The 14,212-nt window shown below is 40.9% G+C and overlaps 1 non-coding gene across 1 annotated transcript; it reads left to right on the forward strand.

Moving 5' to 3' along the window:
- Nucleotides 1-12,685: 12,685 nt before the first annotated feature.
- Nucleotides 12,686-12,792, forward strand: LOC131222840 (small nucleolar RNA R71). Its single transcript, XR_009160202.1, has one exon. It is a non-coding gene; the product is annotated as a small nucleolar RNA R71 (small nucleolar RNA).
- The last annotated feature ends 1,420 nt before the right edge of the window (nucleotides 12,793-14,212 follow it).

The following is a 14,212-nucleotide window of genomic DNA, read 5'->3' on the forward strand; positions in this document are numbered from 1 at the left end:
TTGTTCTCTGTGTAAGGCCCGTATCCTAGACTGTACCGTTCCGTAAACTTCCGCGGTCGAATTTCGGCAATATTCGACCTTTAACCAGTATTTGCGCGCGACTCTGAATCACACGCCGTCAACCTGAATTGACTCAACTCGAGACTTGTACCCTTGCGACCGCGTTATCGCCGCAGTTCCGATGCCGCGTCTCGCGCGCCGATCCGATACTCTGGCCAGGAGATGTGGGTCAGCGTTCAGTGCGAGAAAAACGTCGCGCGTGCGAACTCTGAGAGAATCTCTATGACTTGTCACATCAGTCAATCAATCAATCAATCAATCCCATCATGTCAAGTACATGTCAAGTACACCATCACCTCTCACCCATCCCCAAGCAACCCTAAAGTCAAAAGTTTCTTACACCACCCATACCTTTCTTACACCAAGCAACCATAAAAGTCAAAAAGGCTCTTAGACACTCATGCCTCTCTCTCCCATCCATCACTCTATCACATCTCTCTCTCTTTACAACCCTCTCTCTCCCATTTTTCAACTCATTCCAAGTAACCCAAAAACAATCCCACGTCCAAGCCTCTCCCATCTGTCCCAAGCTACAAGTGTGGCCCACTTCCTACCCCCCTCATCTCCCATCTCAACCATCCAAACTCCATCTCCTCTGTTGGAATCGAAGTTAAGGAGCAAAGGAAGTCTAGGGAGCAAGAAGGAACGATGGGTGATCTTGGATCTCCACTTATTTATTTTATTTTGTGATTTAAAGGCCCACTTGTCGTGGGACCCACCTTGATATATGCTTTGTATCAAAGAGGGGCCCATAGTGGCGGGGCCCCTCCACCCTCTCTCTCTCTCTCTATTGTTTTTTTTTTTTTTTTTTTTTTTTGTATGATGACCTATGGCCCACTTGATGCATGATCACGCCATCCATTTATGTGGACCCCACTATTTTCATGGCTGGTACGTGCCATGGGCAAAACACAAATATCATGCTAATCCAAAACAGTTGGGCCATGTGGGACCCACCTTGATGAGTTGTGCATCCACACCATCAGTCCCGGTGGATGCACCAGTGGAGGGTGCAGCTAACAGTGATGTGTTAACTGACGGTGGGTGTGGACTGACGTGGGTGGATAACAGTGTGTGTGGCTGACAGTGGGGGTAGCAAACAGTGGAGTGTGTATGGATAGTGGGGTCCATGGGACCCATCCACGCCCTCCACCCCACGTGTGGGGCCACACCATGGTGTATGTGTTCTATCCAAACCGTCCACCGTTTCTGGATGGTGGGGACCACGTCCGTGTGGGGCCCGTTTTCCACACTCAGATCCATAGCTAAGTGGCAGACCGAGTGAAAGATACCTCGTTTCAACCTGGGGCAGCTCCGGTGGTGGGCTGAGTAAAAGATACCCCGTTTCAACGGTAGGCCCCATGGCTCACGTGGTAGACTGAGTGAAAGCAACCTCGCTTTCAACACTGGGGTCCTGGGCTCCCTAGTGCGGTGGCAAACAGTGAAGTGTGCCCTGACATGGTGTCCATGGGACCCACCTCGAGATCCGTCCATCCATTTGGTGTGGGCCACACCATCAGCCGTGTGTGGTGTCCACCGTCCTTGGACGGTGGGACCCACCCCTCGTGTGGGGCCCTCCTTAATGTAGGTGACGGTCCAGGCCATCCAAAGGCCTGGACGTTACACTTATATAAGGTATATATTATTATATTATATATAATATATATTATATATTATATATTATACATACTCCTGGGGTGGGCCCTACGTCGGACCCACCTCTGGCCGCTGTTGTGTATAAGTTGCAGCAGTAGCAGTTATATACATTATATATATTATATATTTTATATTCAACACATAAGGGTGGGCCTTACGTGGGACCTACCTCTGCTTTACAAAGCAGGCGACAAGCTGCCCGTGGAGCAACTACCTGGCTCTCTTGACGTCAGCAAATTGCATGTCCCACATGCTGTATGGGTTTTACACGAGCCGTCCAACCATTTTGATGGTGGGCCCATGCGTGATGTATGTGTTGCATCCAAACCATCCATCCAAAGGGCAGGTCAGATTACGGCTTGAGACCAAATGAGATAGATCTAATTTCAAGTGGACCATACCGCAAATAACAATGTTGAGTGAATGCCCACCATTCAAACCCTTCTTGGGGTCACAACAGTTCTGGATCAATTTGAAATTTGTTTTTCATCTTAATCTAGGTCTGTGTAACCTCATAAACAGATTGGATGGAAAATAAATGTTGTGGTGGGCCTTGAGAATTCTAATGGTGGGAATCATTATCACCACTATTAATTGGAGTGCAGTCCATGTGATTTATATATATATTTTTTAATTACTCTAAAATGATCCCTAAGAATAGATGAATGGTGTAAATGGTGCGACCCACTTGATGAAGGTTAGGCCCATGCCATGCGGCCCTTGCGACGTGTATTGGGCCCATTAGTGCGGCCCACTTGATATATGAGGCCCATGGGCGAGGCCCATTGTGATGTATTCAAGGCCCGTGGGCGTGGCCCATGCGATGTATGTGAGGCCCACGAGCGAGGCCCAATGTAATGTATGTACGTGGCCGTTGCATTAACTATGAATTCTTTACGTGGGCTACTCCCTGGGAGCAATGTTGGTTAAATGTCCACATTGATGGGCAATGATGGTTAGATGTCCTCATTGTGACCTTCCCTTAGGCCTTATTAAGCCCATTCCGATTTGTCGAGGCCGATTCTGATTATTGGCACCGATTATCGAGGTAGACGCCGATTATCGACCCTGATTATCGGTGCCGATTACCGATGCTGATTATCGGGGCCAACTCCGGTTATCGATACCGATTATGTGTATATGACAATATAACATTATGATACATGCCCATGCGCATCATCTGTGTGCTTGTGATGAGATGAGTGACTGATCATAGCACATGTTATTGTGCAGATTATTATGGGACTTCCTAGTGAAGGGAGGTGCCCACATGAGCGCGCAGTACGCGCATGATTGCTGTATGACTGGATACTGTGATTCATACATCTTGCATTGTGTGATATGTATACTAAACGCCCTAGTGACATAAGAGTTGTAGCCACCACAGGCGTATCATGGTTGGCAGGATTGGATACTAGAAATTTTGTTCTATATGGGGTGTTATAGATATCCCTTGGTGAAAGTCCCTAAACCCTTATGGTACCAGGAGGTTGCTCAAATGTCTAGACCGAGTGGGTGCATGAGCGCCGAGTGCCGATTACCAGAAGGCCGCGCTTTCCATTGTGTCGTGGTCGGTTGGAAGGGGGTGCAGCCTTACTCGCCCGAGAGGAGGGGGCAAAACTAGATTGAGTTTGACCAGCTCGAGGAATGGGTCCGCTATCGACGAGCCGAGTCCGATATTGGCAGGCGGATAGTGAGGTCTTTTCCACTCACCTTATTTCGCGCGATGAGGCGACAATCTGGCTTGGAGTGTACTAGACCCCGGTTATATTCCAGAGTTGAGCTATATTAATATGTGGACGTAGATAAGGATTCGCATGCTTAAGTTGCATTTCGCACCGCATGGCCTTGGTATAGCCGACATCATTCATATCTTGCACTGCACGACCTTGGTACAGCTAATAGCATTCATGGATTCATCAGCATATTCCGCATTACTCTAATACTATATAATTATATTACTACCTTACGCACACACTTACACCACCCTCTAAGCTTTCCATAAGCTTATGCACGACCGTTGCGTGCAGGTGACGTTGGACCGCAGCAGTGCTGAGGTAGGAGCGCATAGCAGATCATCTAGGAGCTTTTTGGCCATTATCATTGTATTTCCCTTTATGCTCATCGTACTTGTAAAGTTTTTTATCATAGTGAAAATGCGATGGAGTTTTTTTTTTTTTGTGGGTTATGCCTTTGGTTATGCTTATTACGAATCAAATTGATGTTGAAAATCCTCCTCGTAGCATCCCAGGATTGGAACCTGGCGAATGGCCGCTGGGAGCCAAGAATGGGGTTCTACGGAGGCTGTCGGTGCCGGATTCGGCGATCGAAAATTTTGTGAGCCCGGTTTTCGAGTCTGGGGCATGACACTCTGCCCCTTTTATTTTAAAGTCTTCTAGTTGCTTCATGTAAATCTGTTCTTCCAATTCCTATACAAGAAGGTAGTCTTCACATCCATTTTCTCCAGCTCGAGATTGTATTGGACAACTAGCGCAAGCATGAATCTGATAGATACTTCCTTCATAACTGGTGTGAATATCTCACTGAACTCAACAACTTCCCTCTAGGTATATCCCTTCGCTACTAACCTTACCTTGTATATATCTTGTTTCTTCACAACCGGTGTGAATATCTCATTGAACTCGACAACTTCCCTCTAGGCATATCCCTTCGCTACCAACCTTACATTTTACATGTCTTGTTTCTTTTTTAAGATCCACTTGTACCCTATCACTTTTCGGCTAATGGGAAGCTTCGGCAGCTCCCACGTCTTGTTCTTGTACAAGGAGTCCATCTCATTATCCATCGTAGTTTTTTTTTTTTTTTCATCATCTTACTCGTCAAGAGCTTTCTAAATAGTGGATGGATCCCCCTCATCCATAATGATGCCATATGTGATATTAGAGTTATCTACATATCTCATTGGTAACCCGCGATCTTGTGGCATGTTCCACTATTCACACCCCAAGTATAGAGTTGGCATGTAGTACTAATCTCGGCAAGACCGAGGTCGAATCCACATGGATTGAACCTTGTATGTATTCTAAAAGTAACCAGAACTAGAACTAGGCGAAGATGTGATCTAAATCAAGGAAATTTAAGAGAGAAATGGTGAATTACTTTATCTAAAACTTGTAATATTCAAAGGTGGGGAACTAGGGTGTCAAGGATCCACTTGTAGAGATCAGAGAGATCTATGCTTGATTCATGAACACAACTGGATTTAGAATCACATCTTCATCCAGTTGGAAGATATATCATTAAAAAACAAAACTGAACTTTCTTTGATCTAGTTATCAATGGATAAGAGGTATAAGAATTAGAATTGATTCCATCACAAAACTATGCCCATGAGACAAAACAAATAACAGAATTTAACCAATCGACATCCAATCTAAGAGAGTTATGAACATTAGGAAGGGTTCCATCTTCTAACCATGCCCAGGAGATGATGGTGGACAACAGGGTTTCTTGACTTCATAATCTCAATAATGAAAAGAACATATTCAAAGCTATCGTAGATCCATTGTAATTTAAGTCACAATAAACCATTAAAAACTAAAATTGCATTTCTTATAATCAAAATATTAAAATCAATTCAGTTTAAACATGATCAAAATGCATAAATAAAAAGTCTCCCATCACACTATAAGCTTCACCTCTTAGCCCTAGATAAAAGGTTTAGCCCATCATAGACGTGGTGAGGCTAAAAATCTTAAAAAGCATCAAAGGGTAGAACTACAAAGAAGAAGGAATAAGGAGTGCACGATCAGATCTCTCTCTCTTTCTCTCTCACGTCCTTCCACATGTCACAGATGATTGATCTGATGATGCCCATCCACGTTCTCTTCCCTCTCTTTTATAGACTGGAGGGAGGATGGTGGCTGGAGTCGAACCAACTCTGTTTCGCAATAGAGTGCGCTGCGACAGTGGAGGCAGCTGCGTTTGGAAGTGATTTGGGACGTCAGATCATCCCAAGAATGGAATCTAACTCCATGGTGAGGGTCATGACCCACTTTTGGAGATTATAGACGATCTATATTGCTGATCCGATCACAGCCAATATCACATAATGGCCCACCTTAGCCGGCAGCGTCCGGAATCTGCTTTCGCACCCACCTGCGTATTTTCTTGAAATGGAACATTCAGTGGGCCCATGATCAGCGTCAGTGAGAAAATCTACTCCGTCCATTAGTTTTGTGATGAGATTTCAGGTGGTAATGAATGGTTTCAGAGTGCTTTTGATATGACACACTTGCTTGATCTTACAGTTGTCTGACCTGCGTTTAAACGGCTGGGAAACCATCCTCATTGTCTTTTGAAATTCTGTCACCTACTTCTTGGTAAGAAAGACCATGGGGTTTTAATGGACGGTCCGGATCAGTCGTCTAGGCCAAGATGGAGGCCCACAGAGATCATCCGCAAGCTCAGTTTGAGCGTTCGCAGGCGGGAGTCCGGATTTTCGAATCCGGACGAGTTTATGCTGGTCAGCGCCTGCTGACTATCTGACTTGATTCAGTGCACTGGATGCGTACTCACCCCAAGGTGGGTCCCATCGTGATGTTCGTGAGAAATCCGTTCTGTCCATATGTTTTTTTCATCCCATTTAACCAGTTGAGGCCAAAATTAAAGCATATTCAAATATTAGGTGAGCCCCAAATGAATGATTTATGCACTAATCTGTCTGTTGGGCCACTTATACAAGGATCCAAGGGCTAAAAATTGACATGTACGGTTAATTTAGGGTCCTCAGGCCAGTATAAATTTTCGAGCTAAACGGATGGTGGGAACCCTATGATCTTGCATTCAGGACGATTTTCAAGCCTCTTTTTCTTCAATCACTTAATTTTCTTGGATCTTTGGAGTGTGAATTCTTCGATCTTAATCCCCTAAGATCCGACCCTTGCCTTGGTGATTTTTTAGCGTTAAATCCATGCTTTTAGCACCCTTTTCAATCTAAGCTCCTAAATTCACCTTATAACACAAATATGATTAAAATAGGATGTTAAACAGTATCATGTTCATAAAATCAGGTAATAATTGAGGTTTAATATGCAACATTTGACCCTCGACACAATTCTCAACTAGCATTTTGCTAGTCCCAAGCAAAGTATGCAGAAAATAATTTAAGAAGTACGAAATAATTTTTATAAACTCGAGTGAATTTTGAAAAATAATCTAGATACTAGAATTCTAAGATTCATGAATGTTGGGTATTACTTTGTCCTAGATTCAAGTGCACAGTAAACTTCATAGTCAAGTTCAAAGTATTAATCCATCGATTAAAATAATTCTAAACATTGAGTTCCATGGGTGTATAGTTTAACCTCAGCTTATCATCATTAAGAGTCCAATCGTCAATTTTCATGATAACATTGATAAGCAAACAAAGTATTCCGGATAACCCAACCTAAACCAAAACTTGCCTTACAGTTCAACCTTTCTATTCTTCTAGCTTTTGATTTTTTTCATCGATGGCTTCACGCTGTGTCAACCTTTTTAAAGATCTTTAACAGGTAGCCGTTTTTGTAGACAACTATTTTTTTAGCTGGATATTCTTTTTTTTTTCAATGAACATAATGGACAAATTCCTCAGGCTGGTTCCTTTCATGCTTTAATGATTACTAAGTTAACAATTAAATATCGAACTGAAGCCTTAATGTGTAAGCTAGGTGTGACATGTGAAATCATGACTCAATCAATGTTTAAAACTTCTAATAATGGATTAACAATTCAAACTTGACTCTAGAATCTAAAGATAGCTGAATCCAAGAGTCATGAATTACCAACATTACATATCTTATACTTTTAAAATCATGGATGGCCTTCAAAATCACTTTGATGTCATAAGAACTTTCAGAAAAAATTTTAAAAAATTTCACAACACAATTTTTGCTCAAGACTAAGAAAATACTAATTAGGTAACCTAATCTCCCATCCCCAACCTAAAATCGACATTGTCCTCAATGTAAAAGATATAAGCATGCAATGCACATGAGACAACGAAAGTGAAGGAAAGTAATGGAAGATAGTACCTGATGACGGAGTCGTGTGACTTTTTTCCAAAGAGATTTTAGCATGAAGGCGGCTCGGCACAATAGTTAACCAACAAAAGCAACTATCCTAAAACAACGGGAAAGTAAACTAACCTAATGACATAAAGCCGACTAACCTATAATGACAAAAAAACAACAACAACAAACTAACCTAGTCTTATGAAAGCAATAAACCTACCTATACCTCCATCAGACTAGGAGATTAATTCTGGTAAACAGGATCATTCAGAGGCATGAACATGTCCTCTGAATCAAATTTCTTAGCAAATGACTTTAATCGATGTCCATTCACTTTAAACTCATTGCCATTGTTTGGATTTTAAATTTCGACAGCCCCGTGAGGATAAACATTGATAACGGTGAAAGGGCCGGTCCAACGAGATTAGAGCTTACCTGGAAAGAGATGTAACCGAGAATTATACAAAAGGACTTTTTGACCAGGCGTGAATAATTTTCGCAGAATATGTTGGTCATGAAACGCTTTCATCCTGTCCTTGTAAATTCTCGAGTTCTCGTACGCATCGTTCCAGATTTCTTCAAGTTCATTTAATTGAAGTTTGCACAGTGAGCCAGTGTTGTCCAGATTGAAATTCAGATTTTTGATCTCCCAGTAGGCTCTATGTTCCAACTCCACAGGCAAGTGGCAACCCTTCCCATAGATAAGTTTAAAGGGAGACATTCCAATAGGGGTCTTAAATGCAGTACGGTAAGCCCATCAGACATCGGTCAATTGGATTGACCAATCCTTATGGTCAGGGTCAACCGTTTTTTTCAGGATATGTTTGATCTCCTTATTTAAAATCTTAGCTTGCCCACTTGTTTGTGGGTGGTATGGGATGCTCACCTTATGAGAGATATCAAATTTATTCATTAAACTCTCGAATGGTCTATTACAAAAGTGTGAGCCTCCATCACTAATGATTTCTCGAGGCGTTCCGAACTGGGAAAGAATGTTCTCTTTTAAGAATTTAATGACCGTGCGATGGTCATTGTTCCGGCACGAAATTGCTTCGACCCATTTAGTGACATAGTCTATGGCGAGTAAAATATATAGATTTCCAAAAGATTGGGGGAATGGTTACATGAAATCGATGCCCCAGCAATCAAATGCCTCTATGATAAGAATGGGGTTCAAGGGCATCATATTTTGACGGGACAATGCTCCCAACTTTTGACAATGCTCACAAGCCTTACAAAACTCATGAGTGTCCCTAAATATAATGGGCTAGTAAAAGCCACACTGCAGAATAATGGTCGTGGTCTTTTTAGCAGAAAAGTGACCACCACAGGCCTTTGAGTGAGAGAAGGAGATGACACTCTGATGCTCATCGTCTGGCATACATCTCCTTAAGATTTGGTCTGGGTAATATTTAAAAAAATATGAATCATCCCAAAAGAAGTTGCGCACCTTGGTGAAAAATTTCTTCTTATCTTTCGCAGTCTAATGTGTCGGTATGAAACCTGTGGCAAGATAATTGACAATATCAGCGAACCAAGGTGAATATGAGACTCTAAACAATTGTTCGTCAGGGAACATGTCATTAATATGTGTCATCTCAAGGGAATCAGAGGGATAAGGCGGGAAAGATTATCAGCCACTATGTTTTCTACTCCCTTTTTATGCTTTATTTCTAAATTACATTCTTGGAGTAGAAGGATCCATCTTATCAGGTAGGGCTTAGCATCATTCTTAGTAAGAAGATACTTGAGCACCGCATGATCTGTGTAAATGACAATCTTGGATCTATTCAAGTAGGACCTAAATTTGTTTAAAGCGAACACTACGGCTAAGAGTTCTTTTTTTATAGTCGAGTAGTTCACTTGGGCAGGATTTAGAGTCTTACTTGCGTAATGAATAATGTAGGGCTTCTTTTCTTTTCTTTGGCCTAACACCGCCCCAAGAGCATAATTAGATGCGTTGCACATAAATTCAAAAGGAAGGCTCCAGTCGGGTGGTTATATGGTAGGTGCAGTAGTTAACATGCCTTTAAGCTTAGTGAAAGCTTTTTGGCATTGGTCAGTCTACTCGTATGGTGCATCGTTTTGAAGTAGATTACATAGAGGATGAGAAATGAGACTAAAGTCTTTATGAATCATCTATAAAACCCGACGTGTCCTAAGAAGGATTGCATGTCCCGTATATTCTTGGGTGGAGGTAGGTTTAAGATAAGATCAATTTTAGCCTTATCAACCTCGATTCCTTTGGATGAGATGATATGTCCAAGGACAGTTCCCTTATAAACCATGAAATGTCACTTCTCCTAATTAAGCACCAAATTATTTTCTTCACATCTTTTCAACACACATTTAAGACTCTCTAAGCACTCGCTGAAAGATGAACCAAAGATGGAGAAATCATCCATGGAGACCTCCAGATATTGCCCCACCATATCAGAAAAGATACTCATCATACATTGCTGAAAAGTGGCAGGGGCATTACATAGTCCGAATGGCATCCTTCGGTAAGCAAAGGTGTCATAGGGACATGTAAATGTAGTCCTTTCCTAATCTTCAGGGGCTATCTCTATCTGATTATAACCCGAATACCCATCATGGAAACAATAATAGGAGTGACCAGCTAACCTTTCCAGAATTTGATCAATGAAGGGTAAAGGAAAGTGGTACTTTCTCGTGACAGTATTCAACTTCCTGTAGTTAATGCACATTCTTCAACTAGTAGTAACTCTAGTTAGCATGAGTTCATTATTGGCATTGGCTACGATGGTGATTTCGGACTTCTTAGGAACCACCTGAGTTGGACTCACCCACTAACTATCGGATATAGGGTATATGATAGCCACATCCAATAGTTTAAGAACCTCAGCCTTAACCACTTCTTTCATGTTGGGATTTCGTCTACATTGTGATTGCTGAGAGGTCTTCACATTATCCTCAAGATAAATGCAATGAGTACAAATCAAAGGGTCAATTCCCTTGAGGTCCGCAATTGTTCATCCAGGGGCTCCCTTATGCGCAATGAGAGTAGATATGAGTATACTTTCCTATTCTTTCTCCAAGTGGGAAGAGATCACCACCGGGTATGTCTCATCTTAACCTAAATAAACATATTTCAAATCAGAGAGCAAAGCTTTTAGGTCAAGCTTCGGTGCCTTAAGGTTAGAAGGCAGAGACACTTCTTCGGTTTGGGGCAATTCTTCAAATTGTGGCCTCCATCGGTTAACTTCAAGTACCGGCACAATATTAAGCATAGTAACCATCTCCCTAATCATGTCATTATCGAAATCATGGGAGTGGGCTAGGCACGTCTCTAGAGGGTCATATGATAAGGTCAAAGGTGTCCTATCTTCCACGAAAGAGTCAATCATTTTATGTTGTGGAAATCATCATCATCCTCTAACCTTTTGCCCATGTTGAAAAAGATGTTTAACTCTAATGTCGTATTTCCAAAAGACATACTCATGAGACCATTCCTGTAATTGATAATTGTATTTGAAGTGGCAAGGAATGAGTGACCAAGAATGACAAAAATTTGAGTGCTCATGTTACTGATGGGTTCGGTATCCCGGACGATAAAATCTATAGGGTAGTGGAATCTGTCAACCTAGACCAACACATCCTCAATTATCCCTCTCGATACACGAATAGTGCAATGAACAAGTTGTAATGTGGTTAAGGTGGGTTTTAATTTACTCAATTCTAACTGCTTGTACACCGAGTAGGGAATCAGATTGACGCTCGCTCCTAAGTCAAGAAGTGCGTGCTCAATGCAGTAATTTCCAATTACACATGCGATTGTTGGGCTATCGGGATCTTTGAATTTCTATGGCACATCTTGCTTTAGGATGACACTCACTTTCTCAGTTAAGAAGATTTTTTTTTGAATATTTTGCTATCTTTTGGTCGTACACAAGTCTTTCAGGAATTTGGCATATGAAGGTATTTGTTTTACGACATCAATTAGAGGAATATTGACCTTCACTTATTTCAACACCTCTAGAATATCCTGAGAGTTAGAGAGAAGTTTTGGTGCAACCAACCATTGGGAAAATGGAGCAATCAGCTTCCCTTGAGGTTCCGGTTCTAATTCTTGTGGGGCATGGCTAGGTCTATCATTATTGTCCTCTTCCAGTTCCTTGGGCTTTTCATCCCTAACCAGAATGGTTTTGTCAATAATCTTCACACCCCTAAGAGTGGTGATAGATTTAGCTTACCCCATCTGATTTGAAGAGATTAGATCACTTATCTCATATTGTGGTTTAGGATTAGGGAGAGGTTGTGCAGGAAGCATCCCCTTTTCTATAACTGTCGTACATGAATCCATCTTTTGCATAAAGTTTGTAAGTTCTCATATTGCCTGAGTAAGCTCTTGTGTGGAATTTTGAACCGGTTCTTTTTGAGGTTTCCATTGATTTGTATTTTGATTGAAGAAAACTTGAGGGGTAGCAGTTTGTCCATTCCTCCAACTGAAGTTTGGATGATTTATCCAACCAGGATTATATGTATTGGAAGTAAGTCCATTAAAAGGTCTTTGATAATTGTTCACGACATTTGATTGCTCATTCAACATCCCTCGAAAGGTAGGTATTGTTGGACAATTTTCAGTTGTGTGAATGTTGCAATCACAGATGCCGCAAACAGTTTCATTAACCTTATCCTTCTTTAATTCCATGGCCTCAAATTTTCTTATAAGATTAGTCACTTTAGAATTGATATCATCGTCCTTTTCAAGGAGATACATTCCACCCCTCTCCTTAGATTGAGTCAGCCTAGACATGGTGCTTGATTTTGGGTATGTGTCCCATGATTGTGCATTTTCAGCAAATCTATCCAAGTAGTCTCACACATCATCGATATTTTTATTCATGAATTCCCCATTGTACATCGACTCAATCAATTGGTGCATGGAAGATGTCAGTCCATCATAGAAAAAGTGTGTAATGCGCCACGTTTCAAAACTGTGTTATGGGCATGAACTGATAAGATCCTTGAACCTTTCCCAACATTGGAAGAATGTTTCATTATCCTTTTGGGCAAAGTTCATAATTAATTTTCTAAGGGTCTCTGTTTTATGATGTGGAAAAAATTTCTTTATGAACTCCCTTTGCATATCATTTCATGTGTCAATAGATCTAGGACGTAGTGAATGTAACCACATCTTAGCTTTCTCTTTCAAAGAAAAGGGAAATAGTTTCAGCCTAACTGTATCTTTAGATACGTTTGGAAAATATAAAGTGGCTATGATCTCATCAAACTCTTTTAGGTGTAAATATGGATTTTTGACTCAAGCCCATGAAATTTAGGAAGGAGTTGGATCAACCCCAGCTTGATATCCATGTGTCCCATATTTTCAAGAAAAATGACGCATGAGGGCATGCTCACCCCCGCTGATGGTAAATAATCTCGTAAAGTACGAGGCGGGGGTGCTTGATGCACCTCATTATCATCCTGGACTTCCCCAACCCGAGGTGGAGGTAGTGCTTTAGGTTGATTTGTGGTCATAACCTCAATTAACTCAGGGAATCTTGAGTGGTGTCTAGTCCTGCAATGGATAGTTAACCTCTCAACCAATCCTCATTCAGTCAAGAGACGTCGAGTGTTTTCACGAACCCACTTGGGTATGAAACACTCACAACCCTCAATTCAGATTCTAAACTAAACCAAAAAAAAAAAGAAGAAAATAAATAGAAATTTTGAAATAAAGAGAAAAAAGTTGGAAAGAAGTTACCAAATTCGAAGTTCCTAAGCTAAAAACTTGCAAAACAAAACAAAACAAGTCAGTTTCTAAGAATAGAAAGTCTAAAGTTAGAAAGTTTTTAAAATAGAAAGTTAATTTCTAAAAACTGAAAATAGAAGGTTTCTAAAAACTAAATTAGGAAACTTCTAAAAACCTAAATTTAGAAAGTTAGTTAGTTTCTAAAAACCTAGAGATAGAAAGTTTCTAAATATTAGAAAATAAGACCTAATCCTAAAATTTAAAAAAGTAGAAAAATTAGAAAGAGATTACCAATTTAGAAAGTCTATGTCAAGATCCTACAAAACAGGAAAGTTATGTTAGTTCTAAAAATCAAACACAGAAACCTAGACCTAAAATTAGAAAACTAGAAAAACCCTAATCTTAACCTAATTTTAAAACTAGTTAATCTCAAAAAAACATAATCATCAATCCCTGGCAATGGCGCAAAAACTTGTTCACACCCCAAGAATAGGGTTGCGATGTAGTAATATTCTCGATAAGATTGAGGTCGAATCCACAGGGACTGAACCTTGTATGTATTTTGAAAGTAACCAGAACTATAACTAGGCGAAGATGTGATCTAAATCAAGGAAATTTAAGAGAGTAATGGTGAACTACTTTATTTAAAACTTGTAATATTCAAAGGTGGGGAACTAGGGTGTCAAGGATCCCCTTGTAGAGATCAGGGATATCTATGCTTGATTCATGAACACAACTAAATTTAGAATCCCGTCTTCATCTAGTT

This window comes from Magnolia sinica, chromosome 1 (assembly GCF_029962835.1).
Source record: "Magnolia sinica isolate HGM2019 chromosome 1, MsV1, whole genome shotgun sequence".
In the NCBI taxonomy this organism is placed as follows: Eukaryota; Viridiplantae; Streptophyta; class Magnoliopsida; order Magnoliales; family Magnoliaceae; genus Magnolia; species Magnolia sinica.